We start from the raw sequence: 17,647 nt of genomic DNA, 5'->3' as shown, positions 1-17,647 counted from the left end.
ATGCTCTGCAAGCTACCTTATGGTGTGTGGTGGAGGGTACCATGCACCAGGCTAGTCATTTCCTTTCCTGTTCCATGTACAAATAGAGTGAGGAAAAAATGACTTCCTTTCACTTCTTTGAAAAGTCTTCTGACTGGTTTGATGTGGCCTGTCACGAGTTCCTCTTCTGTGCCAACTTCTTCATCTCAGAGTAGCTCTTGCAACTCAATTATTTTCTGGAGGTGCCCTATCATCCAATCCCTTCTTCTTGTCAGTGTTTTCCACATATTCCTTTCCTCTCTGATTCTGTGCAGAATCTCCTCATTCCTTACCTTATTAGTCCATCTAATTTTAAACATTCAACTGTAGCATCATATCTCAAATGCTTGAGTTCTCTTCTGTTCCAGTTTTCCCACAGTTAATGTTTCACTACCATACAATACTGTGCTCCAAATGACATTCTCAGAAATTTCTTCCTCAAATTAAAGCCTATGTTTGATACTAGTAGATTTATCTTTGCCAGGAGTGCCCTTTTTGCCAGTGCTAGTCTGCTTTTGACGTGGTCATTGCTCTGTTGTCATTGTTTATTTTGTTGCCTACGTAGCAGAGTTCCTTTATTTCATCTGCTTCGTGATCATGGATCCTGATGATAAGTTTTTCGCTGTTCTTATTTCTGCAACTTCTCATTCCTTTCAACTTTCCTCATTACTTTCATCTTTCTTCATTTTTAATCTCAGTCCATATTCTTTACTCATTAGATTGTTCATTCTATTCAGCATATAATGTAATTCTTCTTCACTTTCACTCACGATAGCAATGTCATCAGCAAATCGTATTGTTGATACTCTTTCATCTTGAATTGTAATGCCACTCCTGAATGTTCCTTTTATTTCCATCATTGCTTCTTTAATATAGAAATCGAACAGTAGGGCTGAAAGACTACATCCCTGTCTTACACCTTTCTTAATCCAAGCACACCGCTCTTGGTTGTCCACACTTATTATTCCCCCTTGGCTCTTGTACATATTGTATATTACCCATCTCTCCATATGGCTTACCCCTATTTTTCTCAGAATCAAACACATTGCTCCATTTTACATTGTTGAATGCTTTTCCAGGTCAACATACCATATGAATGTGCCTTGATTTTTCTTTAGTCTTGCTTTTATTATCAGCCGCAATGTCAGAATTGCCTCTCAGGTGCCTTTACCTTTTCTAAATCCAAACTGATCATCAAGTAGCAGATCCTAAATTTTCTTTTCCATTCTTTGGTATAGTATTCTTGTCAGCAACATGGATGCATGAGCTGTTAAGCTGTTTGTGTGATAATTCTCACACTTTTCAGCTCTTGCAGTCTTCGAAATTATGTAGATAATATTTTTCCGTAAGTCAGGTGGTATGTCAGCAGAGACATACATTCTACAGACAAACACCAATAGTCATTCTGTTGTCACTACCCCCAATGATTTTAGAAATTCTGATGGAACGTTATGTATCCCTTTTGCCTTATATGAACTTAAGTCCTCCAAAACTCTCCTAAATTCTGATTCTCATACTAGATCCCCTATCTCTACTAAATTGACTCCTGTTTCTTCTTCTATCACATCAGGCATATCTTCCCCCTCATAATGGCCTCCAATATACTCTTTCCACCTATCCCCTCTCTCCTCTGCATTTAACAGTGGAATTCCCATTATACTCTTAATGCTACCACCCTTGCTTTTATGTCATCAAAGGTTGTTTTGACTTTCCTATATGCCGAGTCAATCCTTCCAACAATCATTTCTTTTTTCTATTTCTTCACATTTTTCATGCAGCCATTTCATCTTAGCTTTCCTGCACTTCCTATTATAATGGTAGCATAGCAACGTAAGTGGTGTTCTGTCACCTTAAGACATGTATAACAATAGTATGTAGTCATAGCAAATGTTCTAGTCCTGTCTAAAGGCCGCTTACAACACTCATGATTTCTACTCTTGCAATTGTGTTTTGTACTTCAGATGTTATTCTAGTTTTGGTAATTTAAGCACTTAAACACAACTACCTCCTTAACAACTGCTAGTGACCTCAGGTGCCGCGTAATGGATAAAGCTCGGTCAAATGTAAAGTTATCATATAGTCTTGGTTGCAGCTTTTCTTTTTTGTCAAACTACTTCTTGTGAGTGATAATAGTACTGAATAACATGGTCACCAGCCAATATGACAAATCGATTGACATTATTTAACAAATTCACCAAATTTGGTCTTTACTATATTTTGCTTATTATTAAAACTTTTTTTCTTTTACTAATTTCTATCACTGAGGGAACAGGCTAATGCACGTAGATAGCTGAATAATGACTGCTTTCAGAATTGGTCACATGCACACACTTAGAAAGTTTTGGTCCATGAAAACAATGCTGGAATGACAGTAATTCCTACTTTTGTTTCTGAAGGTAAGATCAGCAACACTGCCTCTGAAAACATGTATTATACACAAGCAACAGTATCAAAATGATTGCAAAAGATTTTTTTATACTTGGTTTTCCTCAGTTTTATCGAAATAGTTACTTTACGTAATTTCTTGGACAGAAGGTCCCAATAACCAAGTTCACTCACTAGGTAGTATTGTTATTTACTTTACTTACTTTCAAGGCAATCTACAATTCCCCACATTTACTTTAATGGTTGCACTTGAGTGATCATTTAAATTTACTTCACAAGAAAACACTCAGTTGCCCAATAATGTTTTACACCAATGGATTCTCAGTTTCATTCTCTTTAGTAGAGGAAAGGAACCCTACTTGGAACACTTTAGATAAAATGAGTAGTTTTGCTTTAAAAAAAATAAAATGATTATTGAACAAAACATGCAAAAAATTGTCAACACAGCTTGCATACAGAACTATGGGCAGTGAATTTCAGTAGTGTCATTGTGAGCACAGTTGCTGGAGATTTAAGTGCTTTGAAGGCATGTACTATTTTGCAGCAATGGAGATTATTACTTGTCTTCATGGCATCGAATTATGCCACTTATACCATCATAAATATGAGTTCAGCTGGGTATCTGTGGCAGTTGAAGTAATGGATGCCTTAAACCATTTCACATCGCCGGCTGCTGTGGCCGAGCGGTTCTAGGCACTTCAGGTCGGAACTGCACTGCTGCTACTGTCACAAGTTTGAATGCTGACTCGGGAATGGATGTGTGTAATGTCCTTAGATTAGTTAGGTTTAGATAGTTTTAAGTTTAGGAGACTGATGACCTCAGATGTTAAGTCCCGTAGTGCTTAGAGCCATTTGAACCATTTCACATCCAGGAACCACACTCGTTGCAGATGTAATTTTATATCTCCTCTAAAGCATTGCAAACTTGTACCTTAGAACTTCCCCTTCACTCACATCTATTAAGCAGTTAAACTTTGGCTTTGTTTAAACAATACTGGAGAGTACAGTGAGCGTCAGCTTTCATCATCTGCCTCAACAGTGTCCTGTGGCTGTCTGGCTCACTCCACTTTTCCCCTCTCCCACCCACTTCCATTAGTAGCAAAAAATCTCCACATTTTCCAACCTTCCAGAATATCGGTAAATCCCTACTGGTTTTCGCCTATATTTAACTTTAGCCCTAAGCTGGTGTTGACTTCATTTTACAAACAATTATGCATAGTTAAATAAAAGATACTTATTGTTACTTACATAACATTATAAACATTTGTTAATTACATATAAACATTAAATATCACACTGTCAAGAAGATTGTCTTCTGCAGACCCTCATATACACTGCATACTGTACAAATCTCATTCTTTGCTTCATTAGTGCAAAGTCTCTTGACTCTAAAAAGGTTGATAGTGTTACACTATTTATTTATTTCCTCAGTGACTTGTATTTCTGTATTCCTGAATTTCCCTGAACATTCTTGTACTTCCTTCTTTCATTAGTCAACTGAAGTATTTCTTCTGTTACCCATGGTTTCTTCACAGTTACCTTCTTTTTACCTATGTTTCTCTTTCCAACTTCTGTGATTGCCCTTTCTAGAGATGTCCAATCCACTTCAACTGTACTGCCTACTGAGCTCTTCCTTATTGCTCTATCTGTAGCCTTAGAGAACTTAGTGTGTGTCTCATCATCCTTTAGTACTGTCATTACCACTTCTTTGTGTATTGATTCTTCTGGACTAATCTCTTGAACTTCAGCGTACTCTTCATCACTACCACATTGTGATCTGATTCTATGTCTTCTCCTCAGTACCCTTTACAATCCAGTATCTTATTTTGAAATCTCTATCTGACCATAATATAATCTAACTGAAGTCTTCCCATATCACCCAGTCTTTTCCTAGTATACCGCCTCCTCTTGTGATTCTTGAACAGAATATTCGCTATTACTAGGTGAAATTCAGTTAGAATTAGAGAATTCAACTAGACTCTCTCCTCTCTCATTGCTTGTCCCAGGCCCATATTCTCCTGTAACTGTTTCTTCTGCTCCTTCCCCTACAACTGCATTCCAGTTCCCGATGACTATTAGATTTTCATCTCCCTTTATGTACTGTATTAACCATTCTGTATCCTTATATACTTTCTCTATCTCATCATCTATAGTTTGTAACGTTGGCATGTATACCTGAACTGTCATTGTTGGTGTTGGTTTCCTGTCGCTTCTGATAAGAACAACCCTATCACTGAACTGTTCACAGTAACACACTCTTCGCCCTACCTTTCTATTCATAATGAATTCTATTCCTGTTGTACCATTTTCTGCTGCCGTTGATGTTACCCTATACTCATCTGACCAGAAATTACTCATCTGAGCAGAAATCCATGTTTTCCTTCCGTTTCACTTCACTGACCTCTACTATATCTAGATTGAGCCTTTGCATTTCAGTCGCACAGGGTAGCCGAGTGGTCTGAGGCACCTTATCACTGTTTGCGCAGCTCCCTCCATTGGTGGTTCAAGTCCTCCCTCAGGCATAAGTGTGTGTGTTGTCCTTAGTGTAAGTTAGTTTAAGTTAGATTAAGTAGTGTGTAAGCTTAGGGATCAATGACCTCATCAGTTTGGTATGATTTTCCTTTGCATTTCCCTTTTCAGACCTTGCCCTGACTCGTACAGCATTATCCTCTTTGATTATTCAGTATTTTTTTCATGGTCATCTCCCTCTTGGCAGTCCCTTTCCGGGGATCCGAATGGGGGCTATTCCAGAATCTTTTTCCAATGGAGAGATCATCATGACATTTTTTGTTACAGGCCACACGTCCTGTGGATACACAATATGTGTGTTTAATGCAGTGGATTCCATTGCCTTCTGTGTCCTCATGCCATTGATCATTGCTGATTCTTCTGTCTTTAGGGGCAGTTTTCAACTCCAAAGTCAAGAGAGTGCCCTGAACGTCTGTCTACTCTTCCGCCCTTGACAAGGCCACTGGCAGAACGAGGTTGACTTCTCATGCCAGAAGTATTTGGCCGATAATTCTGATTATTAATGAAAATGTAAGCAGTGGTGGGTTTGAACCCAGGACTGAGGACGTTTTGATTATTTATCAAAGATGCTATCCCTAGACCATGGGTATCACTTAGGTGGTCTTTTATTGGCTGTCTGAAGCACTCGTTGTTCAAAAATCTCCATAAACAAGCTGTAAACAGTTGGACTAAGAGAGCTGCCCATGGCCATCCTGTCAATTCACTCATAAAATTCATTGCTGTACTGGAAATAGGCTGTAAGAGATAGTATCTAAGTAAAATTACTGTATCAGTAATAAAAATATCCGCTATATATAGAATAGCTTCATTCACAAGAATTATTGTAAATAATGACACAGTATCCACAGTAACAAGAATATCACTGTGGTTCACATTCTGGTCTTTTAATTGTTCAATAAAATGCATTGAGTTTTTAATATAATTGTCATTTCTGCCGATGTACAGTTGCAACAGTGAGGCTTGACATCTAGCCGCGTCATGGGTGGAAGGCCATATAGCTCTCACATTTGGTCTGTCTAGGAGGATAAGTTCTGGCTGTAGAGATATTCCTTATTGTCTGAAGAGGAAGAAGACACTTTTGGTTGGTAATTCTTAAAACTTTTGTGAAAAGATCTTTCTAAAGTTTTTTTTTTGTAAGTACTCTAATCCAAAACATCAATAATTTTCCATAATAATCTTCACTCTTCAATACAGCTGTGGCATTAACTTTGTTAGTGGTAAGGACAATGATGTTTTTATCTACATTGATATCTCTCAGTGCCTTCCTATTTACTTGTAACACATTTCTGTTAGGTGGCTTCGATTTACATAATATTCTAGCCATTTTTGCCCTAAGTCACCAGCAGGTTGTTTTTAGTAATGTCACAGCAATGTTACCTCTGTTAGATGAAACTGGCTCTTCGCCTTTAGTTAATTCTGTAACAGACAAGTTAATAATGATTCAAGAATTGTCAGCAAGTAGTGTTTCTGGGCTGTTTTTCTATAAGCTATCAAACTCTCTCTTCTGTTATTACTTAACACTTCTGCACTGACTTCCATTGTCATAAATGTTACCACTACACCCTACTCCAGTCATAACACTGTATTTCATTACTGATACATAAATGGATTATCCACTCTCATAACATTGCTAGTTCCATGTGGTTGTGTATGCAATGAGATTGTGCTGAGCAAAACATCCTTCTCACTTCAGAGATTCTGGAACAGTTGAAATATTGTGACATCGTAGCAGGAAAGCGAATGTACACAATTGTGTTGTGCAGTCCCATGTCTGGTGCCACTGGGCAGAGCTAATAAAATTTGTGAGTTAATTTATTTACAAGATGAGTTGAATCAAGAAAAACGATACTATGGTAAGGAGGTTGAATCGAGCAAACGCTCCAAGAAGAGAAAAAGCCAGGACTATTGAAGGACAATGACCGCCAACTGCGAAAATTTTCCACCAGTTTATTAACAAAGATTTGGATTGCAGTGGAAAAGAGTTGGCCATTTATAGGGTTGAAATTATCTTTAGACCTACCAAGAAGATAAAACAGCCCTTCAGAACAGCAAATGTTGTACAGCATCCACACCCCGAAAATACCATTTAGTTGTGGGAAAGTGCACATGGGAACCACAAAAAGAAGTGATAACAACCACTTAGCTGAACACAGAAGAAACTTCTGTCTGGAACTTGCTGGCTAATAGACTATAGCAGAACACGTTTTCTGAGATGGATCCCACAAAACAAAATTCAGTGAGACAGACATTTTAGCAAAAGCAATGCAATATCATGTGTGCATGTCCTAGTGATTCACTAACACTGTAATAATACGAATAGAAAGTAAGAAGGTGATAAGTTAGATGCAATATGTATGTTGACTTTGCAGCAACAGAATGACAATAGCTTTCTTTTAGTCAAGAATGATGGTGCCAGTCAGAGAAAATCGTGCAGTCAGCATGATGTGACAAATCATCGTGCCTTCTGCGCAACTTTATAAACATAGGGGGCTCTTGAGCATTTGATACAGTTGCTGTTTTACCTCCAAACATGTCTACTGCCATCAGAGACAAAATATTTGGGAATAATTATATATATCAGCCACAGCTTCTCACCCACAACTTTTAAATGACGTTCAGTTTTCTAACTTACTCCAGCCACGATTTGTTTACAACAGCTAATATGTCTTTTTAGTCCTATATACAAAGAAGTTCAACTTTCTTAGTATTTCTCCATTTTTGTTCCATCTGAATGTGAAGAATTTGAATGCGTCACTAAATTTTAGTAATTTTGTTCTGTAATGAAGTTGTTTTTTAATCTTTGATGTGAATGTGAGTCTTCTCTTTCAGTCTTTGCGGCACACTTTTAAACCATTAACAGCTAAGAGTGCCCCATCATTATACATGTTTCCGATATCTGCCATGTCCTAAGAATCTTTTAAGGAAATCTAAGATTGCTTGTACAATTTTCTTTTTATTGTTAATTACTGCCCATGTATCGTCTAAATAGATAAAATTTGATGATCACCATACATAAGTTTTCATGATTCAGGAAATTCCTGGGCTGAATAAAAACATGTAATGGACTGTGTTGAGAGCTAACTCATGCTCCATTGTCCTATCTCAATGAACTGTTCTACAATGCTGCTCATCCTACAACACCAGGACAGTGTAGTCAAACAGTACAATGTAGGTGTGTGTGTGTGTGTGTGTGTGTGTGTGTGTGTGTGTGTGTGTCATTTATCTCAGTATATTCTTTCATGATCTTGTTATTATTTATTTGAAAGTCTTGCCGCTCTTTAGTAGCTGCCTTATTTCATTTGATACTTCTTATTTTTCTTTCATCATGTCTTTCCTAAATTTCACTAATTCTTTAAGTACATTTGCAAAATAATTACCCCCTTCCTCATTTTCTAAAATGTTGAAGTAGAAGTATTTCCTGAAGTTTTCCCAGCAGGTAGACTATTCCATCATCTTTCAGGCATGCATTTGGGATAGTATTATGTCTTCTTCTGATATTTCAGCTAATAACATAACAGCAATCTTTGGAGTGAGTCATTGGCAGAATAACACTTGGCACAGTACTGTGAAGTAAATTTGCTTGCATCAGAGAGAACACTGCAAGCACAAAGTCAGCGAATACATAGTGCTTATGAATTATGTGGTTGTTTTTTGGAATGGTTGGCTCCTGTTGGAAAGCCAGGGCATGGAGATTTGGAGTGACAATTCATCTGAAAATGTAATAAGTGCTTTCATGATTTGTTGAACTGGAAATCCTTGTCTCCGCTGAGCAGGCTGTCTGCAAATTGTATTTCTGCAGGTTCCTTGACCACTGAATCCCAGTAGGGTTTGACTGTGGCCAGTATCTTTATTTTTCTCTGTAATCCATGGAATGGCCAGTGAAAATAAAATGTTCATCCATTACAGATTTGTTGGGCTATAGAATGTGGGTGTATTTCTGTTGTTTGTTTCACTGTTTTTGTACATTTTGTGTTTGTTCTGTGTACCTTCTCCACATTGACAGGGAATTTATACCTTCCTTTTCTAAAAGCAGATGATTAAATTATAGTTCATAGAGCCTAGAAGAGTTGCCATCTTGCCTGGTGGGAAGCAGATCATACCCACTTTATGCTTTTTCATTATTTTGGCATCTTTTAAAGAAACATTTCCTACATGCGGTGTTTTTGATTGCAGAGTTCTCTTAATTGAATGTTTTGTATGTCCATTTTTACTGAATACCTCTTCCAAGTGTTCCAATTCAACCTGTAGGCTGCCAGTTTCAGAAACTATATGAGCCCCATGTATTAAAGTTTTAAGTACCTTCATTGTTTGCAAAGGTTGATATCAGCTAGACACTTAAAAGTACATATCAGTATGGGTGGACTTACAGTACACACAATCAATCCTCCTTGCATCAAAATAATACATCCTAAAATGATAGGCAGGCATTTATTTTCTCTTACATGGTAAATGTGATACTTCCATGAATGGAGTTAAGATTCTCAAGCCACTCCTTCAATTTGTCCTTACATGGAGCCAAATCATGATTATGTCATACACATGTTTCCAACACTGATGGTTTTAAAACTATGGAGTTCAGCATTTTTTCATCAAAATCCTTCGTAAATAATTTAGCTATGATGGGTGAGAGAGGGCTATCTGTGGCAACACCAACAATGTGTTCAAAACATTGGTTATCATATAAAAGGTAAGAGGAGGGTAGCATATGCTTGAATAATGCAGTTTTATCTTCCTCAAACTTACAGCTAATCAGCGATAAAGAGTCAACAATGGGTATTTTAGTAAACAAGGATACAACATCAAAGCTAACCAATAAATCAGAAGTATTAAGTTTCAAAGTTTTTCCAACCATATAATTTGTAAGCACTGTGGATTTTATGACACTGTGCTTGCTTTGTTTTGATCTTAGATGCATAAAATTTTAGCTAAGACTGATAGTGTTATGAGTCTTAAACACTTAAGAAAGTGAAGCTCGTAGCAGTTTGTCAGACCTTGTGTGTTTCTGAATGTCAGAGCTGGGACATGACCGTGCATTCCGAGTATCTGCTGACAGATTTCACAAGTCACTATTGTCATTTAGCAAGTGATACATCGTTCATTGTATGACTCGTAATGTGTTCAAGGATACAGGGCTGCAGATGCTTACTCACCACTCTGTCTCACAGAGCGAGGTGGCACAGTGGTTAACACACTGGACTCACATTCAGGAGGATGATGGTTCAATTCCGTGTCCAACCATCCTGATTTAGGTTTTCCATGATTTCTCTAAACCGTTCCAAGGCAAATGCCGGGATGGTTCCTTTAAAAGAGCACGGCTGCCTTTCTTCCCCATCCTTCCCCAATCCAATGAGACCAATGACCTCGTTGTTTGGTCTCTTCCTTCCATCCCAACCCAATCACTCTGTCTGTAGTGATGGTTTATGAACAGCCCATATGTACTTTTTTGTCTTAAAGCAATATATCAAGATGGATACCATATGGATACTAACAGCTGTTTAACAAGCAACCACCATGTGGAAATAAATCAAGATGACAAGAAAGTATTCAATGAGGTTACCATTTGCAGCCACAGTTGTTATTTCCTTGTTTGTTGTTAAAATCAATCCTTTTTATAACAACAGAAAATAAATAATGTTTTTGGTTAAGAAAATAGTATATATCACTATGATCAATATAAACTGTATATCACCCTGTTCACCACTTCTGACAAAGCCACAACTGAATTACATGTCTCTGACATATTAATTTTAAATCTCTGAAGTATTGTGTTTTGATCCCTCTAAACCTGTCTCACTTTGACTCCAGAGACACTGTTAACGCATTCTGGTTCTCTGTGAGCACTAAGTAATCTGCAAGAAATAAAGTTCTCGTATCTGTTTGACAGTTAAACTATAAGCCACTTTCTTTCCATTTCTTTTCAGACAAAAGATTATTTGTTTTCATTGAAACTAGGTAATAGTGTTACTGTATATATTGCATTACAATTTGAGAATGTAGAAAGAGTTGCACCAATTCAAAGCCACACTTATTCAGACTGTGTTGAGAAACACTGCATCTTATTCATTTGTTGACAATTTCTTCAAGTGCAAGCAGCCAGGGTTTCAACTTAAATTGCATGTTCTATAGTTAACAAAAACCGAAGATAATAATAATTCTTTGGGTTACAGTAAGGCCCCCTGGACATTACGTCTGTCTGCTGAAGACGGCTCATTGAATGTAACCCACTGCTTTTATCAAGCTATGTCACAGAGAAAAACATTGAGCTGCACATTATGGATGCATAAGTTTGTAAGTTATATAGAGAGAAAAGGAATTGAAGACAGCATAGAATATGAAGAACTATGCACACCAGGAGACAGACAGGTCTTCAAAGTAGGTTTCCCATTCAGATTTCTCAAAGATACAGAACAATAAGAATTTTGGCCACAAGGAGTAAGAGTAAGTGTTGGATTCTTTATTTAGTGTAGTGAAATGATGTGGAAAAATTGCTTAGGGACAAAATAAAAAAATTGTGTTTTATTAACCCATGAACACATTTTACATTCAGGCTATGTATACAGTCTTGTTGCCAATCATCAGCCATAGATTATCATTCCACAGAGGTCTAATGCAGTCAGCACAAAGTCTGGTATGCACAACAATACACATTGGAAAACACTGTGTTCACATTTCTCAGACACTCCCACTTGAACAAGTATTTTTCAGATACTGAACACTACACGTCACAAGTTAGACCATAATGTTTCACCAACTTCTGAAACTCGCCTTTCTTCAGAGGCTAAGTTAGGAGATATGATCACAATTCTTCTGTGCATAATTGATGGTTACACTTTCCTGCTGTTGATGACCTCTGATAAAGTGATGCTTTATGTCTATAAGTTTGGATCTCACGCCGGTGAAACTATTGTTGGCAAGCTTCATTTCTCCCATATTATCACAAAATATCACAGTTGGTTTTATTTTTGTATGAGATTTTATTTCACTCATCAGTGTTCTGATTGACAGAGCTTCATGAATAATGGGGGATAAGGGCATGTATTCAGCTTCCACTGTGTGACTCTTACATGATTAGGTTACCAATCTTCCCGTTAGTTTAAAGCAACTTCCAGTGATGTAGTGTGTGCTTTCCATCTCACTTTCCCAGTCTACGTCACTGTACCCTTATATATTGTCATTTCCCGTTTCAGAATATTTCAGCTTATAATCAGTATTCCCTTTAAATATCTGAGTGTTCTCTTGGTTACAATCCAATGTCTTTCTCTTTGTTCAGTACAAAACTTAGTTAAGGCATTTGTGGCAAATGCAATGTTTCCTCTAGAAGTGTATACTAAGTACAGTAGACTTCCTACAGCTAAATAGGCTACACTTTCATGAAATTTCTTGTCCCCATCAGTTATTAATAGTTTTGTACCATTTTCTGTTGAGATAGAAATAGGCATTTAAACTACCATACCAAAATTTTCTAAGATTTTTCTTGTAACAGAGATAGATGAATTCATAATTCTTTTCCATTTGTATTTCTTGGGATCTTCTTGCCTAAGTACTGCCCAACTTCACTTTAAGACATGCATATTAAATTCTGACTAACTGTTTTTTAAGAAAGCTCATTTTATTCTCATTGTTCGTCAAAATAAAAAAAAATAAAAAAAATTATCTATCCATATGACCATGATTGTAATTTTTTGTTTGCTTCTTTTATAATACATACTTGGATCTGCTTTTGTCTGTGACATTCCCAGTTTTATCGAAGTTTTATGTAATCATTTCTTTGAGCAATGGCCACGCTGCTTTAATTGGTACATGCCTTTCTTCAGATGCCAAATTTTCCTTTTCCTTCGACTTGGTCTTTTAACTTCATTGCATGGGATCGCATATATTTCCTCACCCAGCTTTAGGGAGAGCCACCTGTGAAACAACACACCATGTACCAGCTGTTATGTAAATACTGGTCAGCCTAACCAAATTATCAATTAGGGATGAATAGGCATACCAGCTGTTATGTAAACACTGTTCAACCTCACCAAATTATCAATTATGATGAATAGGCATAGGCAGAGGGTGTGTACTAGCAACTTGAAATATCCTGTTGCAGAGCATGCTCTACAACATGATATTCATGACCTAGATGCGTGCTTCACCACACGCGCCATCTGAATTCTTCCCCGAAGGCACCAGTTTCTTAGAACTCCGCAGGTGGGAACTAGCACTAGAACATGTCCTTGGTTCTCACCATCCATTTGGCCTTAATTTACATTAATTTCTTTTGTTTCAGCATTTCTTCACTGTAACTATTCTTTGTTTCACTTTGTTTTAGTTTTCTACATCTTTCATTGTCCAACCCGTCTATTTTTCATCGCCCCCTCCTCTGTTACGTACACTGCACTTAACTTTTCACTCTTATTAAATCATGCATCAGGTATCAGATAGATTATATAATGGTAAGACAGAGATTTAGGAACCAGGTTTTAAATTGTAAGACATTTCCAGGGGCAGATGTGGACTCTGACCACAATCTATTGGTTATGACCTGTAGATTAAAACTGAAGAAACTGCAAAAAGGTGGGAATTTAAGGAGATGGGACCTGGATAAACTAAAAGAACCAGAGGTTGTACAGAGATTCAGGGAGAGCATAAGGGAGCAATTGACAGGAATGGGGGAAATAAATACAGTAGAAGAAGAATGGGTAGCATTGAGGGATGAAGTAGTGAAGGCAGCAGAGGATCAAGTAGGTAAAAAGACGAGGGCTAGTAGAAATCCTTGGGTAACAGAAGAAATATTGAATTTAATTGATGAAAGGAGAAAATATAAAAATGCAATAAGTGAAACAGGCAAAAAGGAATACAAACGTCTCAAAAATGAGATCGACAGGAAGTGCAAAATGGCTAAGCAGGGATGGCTAGAGGACAAATGTAAGGATGTAGAGGCCTGTCTCACTAGGGGTAAGATAGATACCGCCTACAGGAAAATTAAAGAGACCTTTGGAGATAAGAGAACGACTTGTATGAATATCAAGAGCTCAGATGGAAACCCAGTTCTAAGCAAAGAAGGGAAAGCAGAAAGGTGGAAGGAGTATATAGAGGGTCTATACAAGGGCGATGTACTTGAGGACAATATTATGGAAATGGAAGAGGATGTAGATGAAGATGAAATGGGATATACGATACTGCGTGAAGAGTTTGACAGAGCACTGAAAGACCAGAGTCGAAACAAGGCCCCGGGAGTAGACAACATTCCATTAGAACTACTGACGGCCTTGGGAGAGCCAGTCCTGACAAAACTCTACCATCTGGTGAGCAAGATGTATGAAACAGGCGAAATACCCTCAGACTTCAAGAAGAATATAATAATTCCAATCCCAAAGAAAGCAGGTGTTGACAGATGTGAAAATTACCGAACTATCAGCTTAATAAGTCACAGCTGCAAAATACTAACACGAATTCTTTACAGACGAATGGACAAACTAGTAGAAGCCAACCTCGGGGAAGATCAGTTTGGATTCCGTAGAAACACTGGAACACGTGAGGCAATACTGACCTTACGACTTATCTTAGAAGAAAGATTAAGGAAAGGCAAACCTACGTTTCTAGCATTTGTAGACTTAGAGAAAGCTTTTGACAATGTTGACTGGAATACTCTCTTTCAAATTCTAAAGGTGGCAGGGGTAAAATACAGGGAGCTAAAGGCTATTTACAATTTGTACAGAAACCAGATGGCAGTTATAAGAGTCGAGGGACATGAAAGGGAAGCAGTGGTTGGGAAGGGAGTAAGACAGGGTTGTAGCCTCTCCCCGATGTTGTTCAATCTGTATATTGAGCAAGCAGTAAAGGAAACAAAAGAAAAATTCGGAGTAGGTATTAAAATTCATGGAGAAGAAATAAAAACTTTGAGGTTCGCCGATGACATTGTAATTCTGTCAGAGACAGCAAAGGACTTGGAAGAGCAGTTGAATGGAATGGACAGTGTCTTGAAAGGAGGATATAAGATGAACATCAACAAAAGCAAAACAAGGATAATGGAATGTAGTCTAATTAAGTCGGGTGATGCTGAGGGAATTAGATTAGGAAATGAGGCACTTAAAGTAGTAAAGGAGTTTTGCTATTTGGGGAGCAAAATAACTGATGATGGTCGAAGCAGAGAGGATATAAAATGTAGACTGGCAATGGGAAGGAAAGCGTTTCTGAAGAAGAGAAATTTGTTAGCATCCAGTATTGATTTAAGTGTCAGGAAGTCATTTCTGAAAGTATTCGTATGGAGTGTAACCATGTATGGAAGTGAAACATGGACGATAAATAGTTTGGACAAGAAGAGAATAGAAGGTTTCGAAATGTGGTGCTACAGAAGAATGCTGAAGATTAGATGGGTAGATCACATAACTAATGAGGAAGTATTGAATAGGATTGGGGAGAAGAGAAGTTTGTGGCACAACTTGACCAGAAGAAGGGATCGGTTGGTAGAACATGTTCTGAGGCATCAAGGGATCACCAATTTAGTATTGGAGGGCAGCGTGGAGGGTAAAAATCGTAGAGGGAGACCAAGAGATGAATACACTAAGGAGATTCAGAAGGATGTAGGTTGCAGTAGGTACTGGGAGATGAAAAAGCTTGCACAGGATAGAGTAGCATGGAGAGCTGCATCAAACCAGTCTCAGGACTGAAGACCACAACAACAACAACAAATCATTCATGATGTTTAAACTGTAATCTCTGTCTGCATACGACCCTGTCTTCTACCTTTAAGCTCTCAAGTTTTCAAATCTTGTCCTATGCAGGCCCCAACAATCAGTTTTTCTTCTCATCCTGCAGTTCTAGGTTGCATTCCCAAAACCTACCCCTTGCCCTATACCTCTCCAGTCATTTTCCTTCACCTCTCTTCCTTCCCCTTCAACCCTTCTGCCTGGAGGAGGAGACCCTGGCTCTGAAAGCTTGCCAATTGCAATCATCTTTTATGTGTGTGTCCTGCTGCTGCTTGGTGAGTAGAGTTTTTATCTATCCAGTTAAATAATTTCCATCCAGACAGGCTGTTTTCACATTCATTTGATGAATTAATTAGTCTTCCCTTATTGCAAGAGATAAAAGGTAACTTAATGACGAATATTTTGCCACTAGTGAGAAGGTCTCATGATAATCTATTCCATGAAGGACATGGCCATGAAGACATTCAACCTCCAATTCAGCTCTGAGGTTGTGAAATCGCCCAATGTCAAGGTAGCATTGTCATTCCCTGACCAGCTGTGCAACAAGCCATCAAACTCTCACCTCAAGGGGTGAAGCGACCAGCTACACAACCAGTAGGCCGGAAAGGACAGAAGGAGTACTCCCATGAAGAGTTTCTATGTCCCTCCAGCTAGCCAACACACATCTTCCTCTAACCAGAAAGGCTAAAAGAAGACCACCAAAGGCAAACATTCTTCTCCTTCGCCGACTCGAAGATCCTCTTTGGTGGTGTCACCACATGATACCTTAGCCTGCCCGGCCTCCATGCCACTGGTGCGCTCCACCAACTGGTTTTTAGTATTGGACTCCGCAAACTGACTGCACAATCAAGCTGACTCTTCTGTGGGCCCCATGGAGGAGGAGCCTCATGCTTCTGTGCCCTGTAGTAGCGACTCTTCACAGGCTGTAACTCGGCAGCTGCATGGGAGACACCCCTACATCTCTTCCTCATCGTGACTCTCCTCCAATGGAATGTTTGCTGCCCTCTGTCTCACAAAGAGGATTTATGGGTTGCTTTTAGCATTGCAGCATCCCCTTGTAGTCTGCCTTCGGAAATGAAATTGCACCCTCACGACCATTTTGAGCTTTCACATTTCTTCCTGGTTCGTTTTGACCATCCCTCTGAGGTCAGCATCCCATCTCATGGGGGCATCATGCTGCTCATTCGGGATAACATTCATAGTCAACGCATCTCCCTGACTACCCATCTTCAAGCTGTTGCAGTTCACCTTTTTATTCCCCATCTGACTTTTTCCCTCTGTTCCATTTATGTGCTTCTGTCATTTGATGTCACCAGGGCAGACTTCTTTCAGCTTATTGGGCAGCTATCTCCCTCATTTTTGCTATTCGGTGACTTTAACGAGCGTCATCCCATTTGGGGTTCTCCCAGAAACTGTTAGAGAGGTGCCCTCTTTGCTGATCATCTTAATCAACTCAGCCTCTTCTGCCTTAACACTGGAGCACCCACTTTCCTTTCCGACTTCTCACACACCTATTCCCATTTGGACCAGACAGAATGCCAATAATCGTTTATGTTCCCGCTTGGGTTTGCCATCTGAGTTATTGGCTGTTTTAGAAAATGACATGTGGACTGTAGAACACATTTTACTTTTTATCTGCCAAAGCAATATGGCAAAGGCCATTTAATTTTTAGTTTTGGACCTCAGTTTCTGTATGGTGTCTTTTTAGCCCTTTCTCCATGTCCCTGTTTGTAGCTGTCTTCTCTAATGTCACTTGGGACTGATGTATGGTCGTTTTTTTAATTCCTCTTTGTCTTCATGTTCTATGACTTGGGTGCATATGAGCCCAGTTGTTTTCTGCGCCCTAAAACAAAAACAACACCACCACCACCTCACACTGTACATCATTCTTCACATAATTTTCCATTCTAGTCTCATATTCTTCAATAAGGCCATATGTTGTCTATTCAAATGTCAAAGTCTACTATGCCACAAGAAACCTTTTGCAATATAAACAGGATGATTTCAAGTCTGAGCAATAT

General features: G+C 38.5%; 1 protein-coding gene across 1 annotated transcript in view; it reads left to right on the top strand.

The window, feature by feature from the left end:
• Window positions 1-17,647, top strand: part of LOC126484643 (receptor-type tyrosine-protein phosphatase kappa) — a 707,160-nt gene that overhangs the window by 581,081 nt on the left and 108,432 nt on the right. The gene's annotated exons all lie outside the window — the stretch shown is intronic.

Source organism: Schistocerca serialis, chromosome 6 (genome assembly GCF_023864345.2).
Source record: "Schistocerca serialis cubense isolate TAMUIC-IGC-003099 chromosome 6, iqSchSeri2.2, whole genome shotgun sequence".
Taxonomy (NCBI): Eukaryota; Metazoa; Arthropoda; class Insecta; order Orthoptera; family Acrididae; genus Schistocerca; species Schistocerca serialis.
Note: the sequence above shows the minus strand (reverse complement) of the source record. Positions and strands in the feature narration are given on the sequence as shown.